Source organism: Schistocerca nitens, unplaced genomic scaffold (assembly GCF_023898315.1).
Source record: "Schistocerca nitens isolate TAMUIC-IGC-003100 unplaced genomic scaffold, iqSchNite1.1 HiC_scaffold_335, whole genome shotgun sequence".
Lineage (NCBI taxonomy): Eukaryota > Metazoa > Arthropoda > Insecta > Orthoptera > Acrididae > Schistocerca > Schistocerca nitens.
Window position 1 is genome coordinate 26,814 of NW_026045869.1, and position 12,643 is coordinate 39,456.

The window sequence follows — 12,643 nt, forward strand, 5'->3', positions numbered from 1 at the left end:
TTTTCCTTTTTAAGCCGCCATCCTGCCAGCAGTCGTTTCATACTACCTTTCTGTTATGACAAAGATGCTTTCTTAAGCATTTTAAAGTAATGCAACGGTACGATAATGCGGTAATTAACTCAGTTTGAGGGAGAATGTGCTAACGAAGTTTGCCGGGAAGTCTTTGAAAACGATAAAACAGTACGAATCTGCCCTGAAATGCGTCAGCGCCTATTGTTGTGCTGCACTGTACAGTTCCAAATTTGATTTGTAATCATAAATTTATTCCTTAGTCGCGTCGTCTAGTCCCGCAGACGTTTGTCGTGCTTGCGCCGTCATATGGACCACGACCCGAGCGGCAGCGAGCGGCAGTCGAGCAAAGTCGGGCCAAGTCGGTACGGGGACAGGGATAGGAAAGGTGCGAATGCACTGCCAACTATGCAAACACCCGGTGTGAGGCGAAGCGAGGCGAGGAAGCTCACATCGCTACCAGTGGCGCCCTCCAGCACGACACTGCCACACCCCGCACAGAGCATACGCCTGGACACCAGGGACGAGATACGCCTTCCGCGAGTGTCGAAGGTTGCACGCGACAAGCGAATGACAGGAGGTGCTACGAGCAGCTGTGCGTCTCACACACGCGACGGCGCGCTCGCCAATTCGGCAATCGTTCTGCTGGGACGTCGGGCGCGCACTCCGCGCCGTCCTCGAGGAACTCGCTGTTGCGGAAGGAGGTGCTTTCGTCAAATGCGGCCGAAAACTAACATTTTGTGTGTTGGGAGAAGAGCCGAATGCGAATTCTGCCGTGCGCCTACAGTATATGTACGCCAACGGCCATACCATGTTAAATACACCGGTTCTCGTCCGATCACCGAAGTTAAGCCACATCGGGCCCGGTTAGTACTTGGATGGGTGACCGCCTGGGACCACCGGGTGCTGTTGGCTCCCCTTCTTTTTTTCTTCCTTTTTATATCGCTACTCCTGCCAGCCCTCTTTCGATACTACCCTTCTGTTGTGACAAAGACGTTTCCTTAAGCATTTTAAACTACTGTAATGGTGCGAAAACAAAAAAAAATAAAATAAAATAAAAATGAACCAATAAAAATGGTACTTTTGGCTCCCCTGCATTTTTTCCTTTTTAAGCCGCCATCCTGCCAGCAGTCGTTTCATACTACCTTTCTGTTATGACAAAGATGCTTTCTTAAGCATTTTAAAGTAATGCAACGGTACGATAATGCGGTAATTAACTCAGTTTGAGGGAGAATGTGCTAACGAAGTTTGCCGGGAAGTCTTTGAAAACGATAAAACAGTACGAATCTGCCCTGAAATGCGTCAGCGCCTATTGTTGTGCTGCACTGTACAGTTCCAAATTTGATTTGTAATCATAAATTTATTCCTTAGTCGCGTCGTCTAGTCCCGCAGACGTTTGTCGTGCTTGCGCCGTCATATGGACCACGACCCGAGCGGCAGCGAGCGGCAGTCGAGCAAAGTCGGGCCAAGTCGGTACGGGGACAGGGATAGGAAAGGTGCGAATGCACTGCCAACTATGCAAACACCCGGTGTGAGGCGAAGCGAGGCGAGGAAGCTCACATCGCTACCAGTGGCGCCCTCCAGCACGACACTGCCACACCCCGCACAGAGCATACGCCTGGACACCAGGGACGAGATACGCCTTCCGCGAGTGTCGAAGGTTGCACGCGACAAGCGAATGACAGGAGGTGCTACGAGCAGCTGTGCGTCTCACACACGCGACGGCGCGCTCGCCAATTCGGCAATTGTTCTGCTGGGACGTCGGGCGCGCACTCCGCGCCGTCCTCGAGGAACTCGCTGTTGCGGAAGGAGGTGCTTTCGTCAAATGCGGCCGAAAACTAACATTTTGTGTGTTGGGAGAAGAGCCGAATGCGAATTCTGCCGTGCGCCTACAGTATATGTACGCCAACGGCCATACCATGTTAAATACACCGGTTCTCGTCCGATCACCGAAGTTAAGCCACATCGGGCCCGGTTAGTACTTGGATGGGTGACCGCCTGGGACCACCGGGTGCTGTTGGCTCCCCTTCTTTTTTTCTTCCTTTTTATATCGCTACTCCTGCCAGCCCTCTTTCGATACTACCCTTCTGTTGTGACAAAGACGTTTCCTTAAGCATTTTAAACTACTGTAATGGTGCGAAAACAAAAAAAAATAAAATAAAATAAAAATGAACCAATAAAAATGGTACTTTTGGCTCCCCTGCATTTTTTCCTTTTTAAGCCGCCATCCTGCCAGCAGTCGTTTCATACTACCTTTCTGTTATGACAAAGATGCTTTCTTAAGCATTTTAAAGTAATGCAACGGTACGATAATGCGGTAATTAACTCAGTTTGAGGGAGAATGTGCTAACGAAGTTTGCCGGGAAGTCTTTGAAAACGATAAAACAGTACGAATCTGCCCTGAAATGCGTCAGCGCCTATTGTTGTGCTGCACTGTACAGTTCCAAATTTGATTTGTAATCATAAATTTATTCCTTAGTCGCGTCGTCTAGTCCCGCAGACGTTTGTCGTGCTTGCGCCGTCATATGGACCACGACCCGAGCGGCAGCGAGCGGCAGTCGAGCAAAGTCGGGCCAAGTCGGTACGGGGACAGGGATAGGAAAGGTGCGAATGCACTGCCAACTATGCAAACACCCGGTGTGAGGCGAAGCGAGGCGAGGAAGCTCACATCGCTACCAGTGGCGCCCTCCAGCACGACACTGCCACACCCCGCACAGAGCATACGCCTGGACACCAGGGACGAGATACGCCTTCCGCGAGTGTCGAAGGTTGCACGCGACAAGCGAATGACAGGAGGTGCTACGAGCAGCTGTGCGTTTCACACACGCGACGGCGCGCTCGCCAATTCGGCAATCGTTCTGCTGGGACGTCGGGCGCGCACTCTGCGCCGTCCTCGAGGAACTCGCTGTTGCGGAAGGAGGTGCTTTCGTCAAATGCGGCCGAAAACTAACATTTTGTGTGTTGGGAGAAGAGCCGAATGCGAATTCTGCCGTGCGCCTACAGTATATGTACGCCAACGGCCATACCATGTTAAATACACCGGTTCTCGTCCGATCACCGAAGTTAAGCAACATCGGGCCCGGTTAGTACTTGGATGGGTGACCGCCTGGGACCACCGGGTGCTGTTGGCTCCCCTTCTTTTTTTCTTCCTTTTTATATCGCTACTCCTGCCAGCCCTCTTTCGATACTACCCTTCTGTTGTGACAAAGACGTTTCCTTAAGCATTTTAAACTACTGTAATGGTGCGAAAACAAAAAAAAATAAAATAAAATAAAAATGAACCAATAAAAATGGTACTTTTGGCTCCCCTGCATTTTTTCCTTTTTAAGCCGCCATCCTGCCAGCAGTCGTTTCATACTACCTTTCTGTTATGACAAAGATGCTTTCTTAAGCATTTTAAAGTAATGCAACGGTACGATAATGCGGTAATTAACTCAGTTTGAGGGAGAATGTGCTAACGAAGTTTGCCGGGAAGTCTTTGAAAACGATAAAACAGTACGAATCTGCCCTGAAATGCGTCAGCGCCTATTGTTGTGCTGCACTGTACAGTTCCAAATTTGATTTGTAATCATAAATTTATTCCTTAGTCGCGTCGTCTAGTCCCGCAGACGTTTGTCGTGCTTGCGCCGTCATATGGACCACGACCCGAGCGGCAGCGAGCGGCAGTCGAGCAAAGTCGGGCCAAGTCGGTACGGGGACAGGGATAGGAAAGGTGCGAATGCACTGCCAACTATGCAAACACCCGGTGTGAGGCGAAGCGAGGCGAGGAAGCTCACATCGCTACCAGTGGCGCCCTCCAGCACGACACTGCCACACCCCGCACAGAGCATACGCCTGGACACCAGGGACGAGATACGCCTTCCGCGAGTGTCGAAGGTTGCACGCGACAAGCGAATGACAGGAGGTGCTACGAGCAGCTGTGCGTCTCACACACGCGACGGCGCGCTCGCCAATTCGGCAATCGTTCTGCTGGGACGTCGGGCGCGCACTCCGCGCCGTCCTCGAGGAACTCGCTGTTGCGGAAGGAGGTGCTTTCGTCAAATGCGGCCGAAAACTAACATTTTGTGTGTTGGGAGAAGAGCCGAATGCGAATTCTGCCGTGCGCCTACAGTATATGTACGCCAACGGCCATACCATGTTAAATACACCGGTTCTCGTCCGATCACCGAAGTTAAGCCACATCGGGCCCGGTTAGTACTTGGATGGGTGACCGCCTGGGACCACCGGGTGCTGTTGGCTCCCCTTCTTTTTTTCTTCCTTTTTATATCGCTACTCCTGCCAGCCCTCTTTCGATACTACCCTTCTGTTGTGACAAAGACGTTTCCTTAAGCATTTTAAACTACTGTAATGGTGCGAAAACAAAAAAAAATAAAATAAAATAAAAATGAACCAATAAAAATGGTACTTTTGGCTCCCCTGCATTTTTTCCTTTTTAAGCCGCCATCCTGCCAGCAGTCGTTTCATACTACCTTTCTGTTATGACAAAGATGCTTTCTTAAGCATTTTAAAGTAATGCAACGGTACGATAATGCGGTAATTAACTCAGTTTGAGGGAGAATGTGCTAACGAAGTTTGCCGGGAAGTCTTTGAAAACGATAAAACAGTACGAATCTGCCCTGAAATGCGTCAGCGCCTATTGTTGTGCTGCACTGTACAGTTCCAAATTTGATTTGTAATCATAAATTTATTCCTTAGTCGCGTCGTCTAGTCCCGCAGACGTTTGTCGTGCTTGCGCCGTCATATGGACCACGACCCGAGCGGCAGCGAGCGGCAGTCGAGCAAAGTCGGGCCAAGTCGGTACGGGGACAGGGATAGGAAAGGTGCGAATGCACTGCCAACTATGCAAACACCCGGTGTGAGGCGAAGCGAGGCGAGGAAGCTCACATCGCTACCAGTGGCGCCCTCCAGCACGACACTGCCACACCCCGCACAGAGCATACGCCTGGACACCAGGGACGAGATACGCCTTCCGCGAGTGTCGAAGGTTGCACGCGACAAGCGAATGACAGGAGGTGCTACGAGCAGCTGTGCGTCTCACACACGCGACGGCGCGCTCGCCAATTCGGCAATCGTTCTGCTGGGACGTCGGGCGCGCACTCCGCGCCGTCCTCGAGGAACTCGCTGTTGCGGAAGGAGGTGCTTTCGTCAAATGCGGCCGAAAACTAACATTTTGTGTGTTGAGAGAAGAGCCGAATGCGAATTCTGCCGTGCGCCTACAGTATATGTACGCCAACGGCCATACCATGTTAAATACACCGGTTCTCGTCCGATCACCGAAGTTAAGCCACATCGGGCCCGGTTAGTACTTGGATGGGTGACCGCCTGGGACCACCGGGTGCTGTTGGCTCCCCTTCTTTTTTTCTTCCTTTTTATATCGCTACTCCTGCCAGCCCTCTTTCGATACTACCCTTCTGTTGTGACAAAGACGTTTCCTTAAGCATTTTAAACTACTGTAATGGTGCGAAAACAAAAAAAAAATAAAATAAAATAAAAATGAACCAATAAAAATGGTACTTTTGGCTCCCCTGCATTTTTTCCTTTTTAAGCCGCCATCCTGCCAGCAGTCGTTTCATACTACCTTTCTGTTATGACAAAGATGCTTTCTTAAGCATTTTAAAGTAATGCAACGGTACGATAATGCGGTAATTAACTCAGTTTGAGGGAGAATGTGCTAACGAAGTTTGCCGGGAAGTCTTTGAAAACGATAAAACAGTACGAATCTGCCCTGAAATGCGTCAGCGCCTATTGTTGTGCTGCACTGTACAGTTCCAAATTTGATTTGTAATCATAAATTTATTCCTTAGTCGCGTCGTCTAGTCCCGCAGACGTTTGTCGTGCTTGCGCCGTCATATGGACCACGACCCGAGCGGCAGCGAGCGGCAGTCGAGCAAAGTCGGGCCAAGTCGGTACGGGGACAGGGATAGGAAAGGTGCGAATGCACTGCCAACTATGCAAACACCCGGTGTGAGGCGAAGCGAGGCGAGGAAGCTCACATCGCTACCAGTGGCGCCCTCCAGCACGACACTGCCACACCCCGCACAGAGCATACGCCTGGACACCAGGGACGAGATACGCCTTCCGCGAGTGTCGAAGGTTGCACGCGACAAGCGAATGACAGGAGGTGCTACGAGCAGCTGTGCGTCTCACACACGCGACGGCGCGCTCGCCAATTCGGCAATCGTTCTGCTGGGACGTCGGGCGCGCACTCCGCGCCGTCCTCGAGGAACTCGCTGTTGCGGAAGGAGGTGCTTTCGTCAAATGCGGCCGAAAACTAACATTTTGTGTGTTGAGAGAAGAGCCGAATGCGAATTCTGCCGTGCGCCTACAGTATATGTACGCCAACGGCCATACCATGTTAAATACACCGGTTCTCGTCCGATCACCGAAGTTAAGCCACATCGGGCCCGGTTAGTACTTGGATGGGTGACCGCCTGGGACCACCGGGTGCTGTTGGCTCCCCTTCTTTTTTTCTTCCTTTTTATATCGCTACTCCTGCCAGCCCTCTTTCGATACTACCCTTCTGTTGTGACAAAGACGTTTCCTTAAGCATTTTAAACTACTGTAATGGTGCGAAAACAAAAAAAAATAAAATAAAATAAAAATGAACCAATAAAAATGGTACTTTTGGCTCCCCTGCATTTTTTCCTTTTTAAGCCGCCATCCTGCCAGCAGTCGTTTCATACTACCTTTCTGTTATGACAAAGATGCTTTCTTAAGCATTTTAAAGTAATGCAACGGTACGATAATGCGGTAATTAACTCAGTTTGAGGGAGAATGTGCTAACGAAGTTTGCCGGGAAGTCTTTGAAAACGATAAAACAGTACGAATCTGCCCTGAAATGCGTCAGCGCCTATTGTTGTGCTGCACTGTACAGTTCCAAATTTGATTTGTAATCATAAATTTATTCCTTAGTCGCGTCGTCTAGTCCCGCAGACGTTTGTCGTGCTTGCGCCGTCATATGGACCACGACCCGAGCGGCAGCGAGCGGCAGTCGAGCAAAGTCGGGCCAAGTCGGTACGGGGACAGGGATAGGAAAGGTGCGAATGCACTGCCAACTATGCAAACACCCGGTGTGAGGCGAAGCGAGGCGAGGAAGCTCACATCGCTACCAGTGGCGCCCTCCAGCACGACACTGCCACACCCCGCACAGAGCATACGCCTGGACACCAGGGACGAGATACGCCTTCCGCGAGTGTCGAAGGTTGCACGCGACAAGCGAATGACAGGAGGTGCTACGAGCAGCTGTGCGTCTCACACACGCGACGGCGCGCTCGCCAATTCGGCAATCGTTCTGCTGGGACGTCGGGCGCGCACTCCGCGCCGTCCTCGAGGAACTCGCTGTTGCGGAAGGAGGTGCTTTCGTCAAATGCGGCCGAAAACTAACATTTTGTGTGTTGGGAGAAGAGCCGAATGCGAATTCTGCCGTGCGCCTACAGTATATGTACGCCAACGGCCATACCATGTTAAATACACCGGTTCTCGTCCGATCACCGAAGTTAAGCCACATCGGGCCCGGTTAGTACTTGGATGGGTGACCGCCTGGGACCACCGGGTGCTGTTGGCTCCCCTTCTTTTTTTCTTCCTTTTTATATCGCTACTCCTGCCAGCCCTCTTTCGATACTACCCTTCTGTTGTGACAAAGACGTTTCCTTAAGCATTTTAAACTACTGTAATGGTGCGAAAACAAAAAAAAATAAAATAAAATAAAAATGAACCAATAAAAATGGTACTTTTGGCTCCCCTGCATTTTTTCCTTTTTAAGCCGCCATCCTGCCAGCAGTCGTTTCATACTACCTTTCTGTTATGACAAAGATGCTTTCTTAAGCATTTTAAAGTAATGCAACGGTACGATAATGCGGTAATTAACTCAGTTTGAGGGAGAATGTGCTAACGAAGTTTGCCGGGAAGTCTTTGAAAACGATAAAACAGTACGAATCTGCCCTGAAATGCGTCAGCGCCTATTGTTGTGCTGCACTGTACAGTTCCAAATTTGATTTGTAATCATAAATTTATTCCTTAGTCGCGTCGTCTAGTCCCGCAGACGTTTGTCGTGCTTGCGCCGTCATATGGACCACGACCCGAGCGGCAGCGAGCGGCAGTCGAGCAAAGTCGGGCCAAGTCGGTACGGGGACAGGGATAGGAAAGGTGCGAATGCACTGCCAACTATGCAAACACCCGGTGTGAGGCGAAGCGAGGCGAGGAAGCTCACATCGCTACCAGTGGCGCCCTCCAGCACGACACTGCCACACCCCGCACAGAGCATACGCCTGGACACCAGGGACGAGATACGCCTTCCGCGAGTGTCGAAGGTTGCACGCGACAAGCGAATGACAGGAGGTGCTACGAGCAGCTGTGCGTCTCACACACGCGACGGCGCGCTCGCCAATTCGGCAATCGTTCTGCTGGGACGTCGGGCGCGCACTCCGCGCCGTCCTCGAGGAACTCGCTGTTGCGGAAGGAGGTGCTTTCGTCAAATGCGGCCGAAAACTAACATTTTGTGTGTTGGGAGAAGAGCCGAATGCGAATTCTGCCGTGCGCCTACAGTATATGTACGCCAACGGCCATACCATGTTAAATACACCGGTTCTCGTCCGATCACCGAAGTTAAGCCACATCGGGCCCGGTTAGTACTTGGATGGGTGACCGCCTGGGACCACCGGGTGCTGTTGGCTCCCCTTCTTTTTTTCTTCCTTTTTATATCGCTACTCCTGCCAGCCCTCTTTCGATACTACCCTTCTGTTGTGACAAAGACGTTTCCTTAAGCATTTTAAACTACTGTAATGGTGCGAAAACAAAAAAAAATAAAATAAAATAAAAATGAACCAATAAAAATGGTACTTTTGGCTCCCCTGCATTTTTTCCTTTTTAAGCCGCCATCCTGCCAGCAGTCGTTTCATACTACCTTTCTGTTATGACAAAGATGCTTTCTTAAGCATTTTAAAGTAATGCAACGGTACGATAATGCGGTAATTAACTCAGTTTGAGGGAGAATGTGCTAACGAAGTTTGCCGGGAAGTCTTTGAAAACGATAAAACAGTACGAATCTGCCCTGAAATGCGTCAGCGCCTATTGTTGTGCTGCACTGTACAGTTCCAAATTTGATTTGTAATCATAAATTTATTCCTTAGTCGCGTCGTCTAGTCCCGCAGACGTTTGTCGTGCTTGCGCCGTCATATGGACCACGACCCGAGCGGCAGCGAGCGGCAGTCGAGCAAAGTCGGGCCAAGTCGGTACGGGGACAGGGATAGGAAAGGTGCGAATGCACTGCCAACTATGCAAACACCCGGTGTGAGGCGAAGCGAGGCGAGGAAGCTCACATCGCTACCAGTGGCGCCCTCCAGCACGACACTGCCACACCCCGCACAGAGCATACGCCTGGACACCAGGGACGAGATACGCCTTCCGCGAGTGTCGAAGGTTGCACGCGACAAGCGAATGACAGGAGGTGCTACGAGCAGCTGTGCGTCTCACACACGCGACGGCGCGCTCGCCAATTCGGCAATCGTTCTGCTGGGACGTCGGGCGCGCACTCCGCGCCGTCCTCGAGGAACTCGCTGTTGCGGAAGGAGGTGCTTTCGTCAAATGCGGCCGAAAACTAACATTTTGTGTGTTGAGAGAAGAGCCGAATGCGAATTCTGCCGTGCGCCTACAGTATATGTACGCCAACGGCCATACCATGTTAAATACACCGGTTCTCGTCCGATCACCGAAGTTAAGCCACATCGGGCCCGGTTAGTACTTGGATGGGTGACCGCCTGGGACCACCGGGTGCTGTTGGCTCCCCTTCTTTTTTTCTTCCTTTTTATATCGCTACTCCTGCCAGCCCTCTTTCGATACTACCCTTCTGTTGTGACAAAGACGTTTCCTTAAGCATTTTAAACTACTGTAATGGTGCGAAAACAAAAAAAAATAAAATAAAATAAAAATGAACCAATAAAAATGGTACTTTTGGCTCCCCTGCATTTTTTCCTTTTTAAGCCGCCATCCTGCCAGCAGTCGTTTCATACTACCTTTCTGTTATGACAAAGATGCTTTCTTAAGCATTTTAAAGTAATGCAACGGTACGATAATGCGGTAATTAACTCAGTTTGAGGGAGAATGTGCTAACGAAGTTTGCCGGGAAGTCTTTGAAAACGATAAAACAGTACGAATCTGCCCTGAAATGCGTCAGCGCCTATTGTTGTGCTGCACTGTACAGTTCCAAATTTGATTTGTAATCATAAATTTATTCCTTAGTCGCGTCGTCTAGTCCCGCAGACGTTTGTCGTGCTTGCGCCGTCATATGGACCACGACCCGAGCGGCAGCGAGCGGCAGTCGAGCAAAGTCGGGCCAAGTCGGTACGGGGACAGGGATAGGAAAGGTGCGAATGCACTGCCAACTATGCAAACACCCGGTGTGAGGCGAAGCGAGGCGAGGAAGCTCACATCGCTACCAGTGGCGCCCTCCAGCACGACACTGCCACACCCCGCACAGAGCATACGCCTGGACACCAGGGACGAGATACGCCTTCCGCGAGTGTCGAAGGTTGCACGCGACAAGCGAATGACAGGAGGTGCTACGAGCAGCTGTGCGTCTCACACACGCGACGGCGCGCTCGCCAATTCGGCAATCGTTCTGCTGGGACGTCGGGCGCGCACTCCGCGCCGTCCTCGAGGAACTCGCTGTTGCGGAAGGAGGTGCTTTCGTCAAATGCGGCCGAAAACTAACATTTTGTGTGTTGGGAGAAGAGCCGAATGCGAATTCTGCCGTGCGCCTACAGTATATGTACGCCAACGGCCATACCATGTTAAATACACCGGTTCTCGTCCGATCACCGAAGTTAAGCCACATCGGGCCCGGTTAGTACTTGGATGGGTGACCGCCTGGGACCACCGGGTGCTGTTGGCTCCCCTTCTTTTTTTCTTCCTTTTTATATCGCTACTCCTGCCAGCCCTCTTTCGATACTACCCTTCTGTTGTGACAAAGACGTTTCCTTAAGCATTTTAAACTACTGTAATGGTGCGAAAACAAAAAAAAATAAAATAAAATAAAAATGAACCAATAAAAATGGTACTTTTGGCTCCCCTGCATTTTTTCCTTTTTAAGCCGCCATCCTGCCAGCAGTCGTTTCATACTACCTTTCTGTTATGACAAAGATGCTTTCTTAAGCATTTTAAAGTAATGCAACGGTACGATAATGCGGTAATTAACTCAGTTTGAGGGAGAATGTGCTAACGAAGTTTGCCGGGAAGTCTTTGAAAACGATAAAACAGTACGAATCTGCCCTGAAATGCGTCAGCGCCTATTGTTGTGCTGCACTGTACAGTTCCAAATTTGATTTGTAATCATAAATTTATTCCTTAGTCGCGTCGTCTAGTCCCGCAGACGTTTGTCGTGCTTGCGCCGTCATATGGACCACGACCCGAGCGGCAGCGAGCGGCAGTCGAGCAAAGTCGGGCCAAGTCGGTACGGGGACAGGGATAGGAAAGGTGCGAATGCACTGCCAACTATGCAAACACCCGGTGTGAGGCGAAGCGAGGCGAGGAAGCTCACATCGCTACCAGTGGCGCCCTCCAGCACGACACTGCCACACCCCGCACAGAGCATACGCCTGGACACCAGGGACGAGATACGCCTTCCGCGAGTGTCGAAGGTTGCACGCGACAAGCGAATGACAGGAGGTGCTACGAGCAGCTGTGCGTCTCACACACGCGACGGCGCGCTCGCCAATTCGGCAATCGTTCTGCTGGGACGTCGGGCGCGCACTCCGCGCCGTCCTCGAGGAACTCGCTGTTGCGGAAGGAGGTGCTTTCGTCAAATGCGGCCGAAAACTAACATTTTGTGTGTTGGGAGAAGAGCCGAATGCGAATTCTGCCGTGCGCCTACAGTATATGTACGCCAACGGCCATACCATGTTAAATACACCGGTTCTCGTCCGATCACCGAAGTTAAGCCACATCGGGCCCGGTTAGTACTTGGATGGGTGACCGCCTGGGACCACCGGGTGCTGTTGGCTCCCCTTCTTTTTTTCTTCCTTTTTATATCGCTACTCCTGCCAGCCCTCTTTCGATACTACCCTTCTGTTGTGACAAAGACGTTTCCTTAAGCATTTTAAACTACTGTAATGGTGCGAAAACAAAAAAAAATAAAATAAAATAAAAATGAACCAATAAAAATGGTACTTTTGGCTCCCCTGCATTTTTTCCTTTTTAAGCCGCCATCCTGCCAGCAGTCGTTTCATACTACCTTTCTGTTATGACAAAGATGCTTTCTTAAGCATTTTAAAGTAATGCAACGGTACGATAATGCGGTAATTAACTCAGTTTGAGGGAGAATGTGCTAACGAAGTTTGCCGGGAAGTCTTTGAAAACGATAAAACAGTACGAATCTGCCCTGAAATGCGTCAGCGCCTATTGTTGTGCTGCACTGTACAGTTCCAAATTTGATTTGTAATCATAAATTTATTCCTTAGTCGCGTCGTCTAGTCCCGCAGACGTTTGTCGTGCTTGCGCCGTCATATGGACCACGACCCGAGCGGCAGCGAGCGGCAGTCGAGCAAAGTCGGGCCAAGTCGGTACGGGGACAGGGATAGGAAAGGTGCGAATGCACTGCCAACTATGCAAACACCCGGTGTGAGGCGAAGCGAGGCGAGGA

At 50.7% G+C, this 12,643-nt stretch overlaps 11 non-coding genes across 11 annotated transcripts; all 11 read left to right on the top strand.

The window, feature by feature from the left end:
• The first annotated feature begins 805 nt into the window (after positions 1-805).
• LOC126227718 (5S ribosomal RNA) lies at positions 806-924 on the top strand. Its single transcript, XR_007543980.1, has one exon. It is a non-coding gene; the product is annotated as a 5S ribosomal RNA (ribosomal RNA).
• A 989-nt stretch (positions 925-1,913) lies between these two features.
• LOC126227719 (5S ribosomal RNA) lies at positions 1,914-2,032 on the top strand. The gene has a single exon (XR_007543981.1). It is a non-coding gene; the product is annotated as a 5S ribosomal RNA (ribosomal RNA).
• Positions 2,033-3,021: 989 nt separating this feature from the next.
• LOC126227720 (5S ribosomal RNA) lies at positions 3,022-3,140 on the top strand. The gene has a single exon (XR_007543982.1). It is a non-coding gene; the product is annotated as a 5S ribosomal RNA (ribosomal RNA).
• Positions 3,141-4,129: 989 nt separating this feature from the next.
• On the top strand, positions 4,130-4,248 carry LOC126227721 (5S ribosomal RNA). The gene has a single exon (XR_007543983.1). It is a non-coding gene; the product is annotated as a 5S ribosomal RNA (ribosomal RNA).
• A 989-nt stretch (positions 4,249-5,237) lies between these two features.
• On the top strand, positions 5,238-5,356 carry LOC126227722 (5S ribosomal RNA). The gene has a single exon (XR_007543984.1). It is a non-coding gene; the product is annotated as a 5S ribosomal RNA (ribosomal RNA).
• A 990-nt stretch (positions 5,357-6,346) lies between these two features.
• Positions 6,347-6,465, top strand: LOC126227723 (5S ribosomal RNA). The gene has a single exon (XR_007543985.1). It is a non-coding gene; the product is annotated as a 5S ribosomal RNA (ribosomal RNA).
• Positions 6,466-7,454: 989 nt separating this feature from the next.
• Positions 7,455-7,573, top strand: LOC126227724 (5S ribosomal RNA). The gene has a single exon (XR_007543986.1). It is a non-coding gene; the product is annotated as a 5S ribosomal RNA (ribosomal RNA).
• A 989-nt stretch (positions 7,574-8,562) lies between these two features.
• On the top strand, positions 8,563-8,681 carry LOC126227725 (5S ribosomal RNA). The gene has a single exon (XR_007543987.1). It is a non-coding gene; the product is annotated as a 5S ribosomal RNA (ribosomal RNA).
• A 989-nt stretch (positions 8,682-9,670) lies between these two features.
• LOC126227726 (5S ribosomal RNA) lies at positions 9,671-9,789 on the top strand. The gene has a single exon (XR_007543988.1). It is a non-coding gene; the product is annotated as a 5S ribosomal RNA (ribosomal RNA).
• Positions 9,790-10,778: 989 nt separating this feature from the next.
• On the top strand, positions 10,779-10,897 carry LOC126227727 (5S ribosomal RNA). Its single transcript, XR_007543989.1, has one exon. It is a non-coding gene; the product is annotated as a 5S ribosomal RNA (ribosomal RNA).
• A 989-nt stretch (positions 10,898-11,886) lies between these two features.
• On the top strand, positions 11,887-12,005 carry LOC126227730 (5S ribosomal RNA). The gene has a single exon (XR_007543990.1). It is a non-coding gene; the product is annotated as a 5S ribosomal RNA (ribosomal RNA).
• The last annotated feature ends 638 nt before the right edge of the window (positions 12,006-12,643 follow it).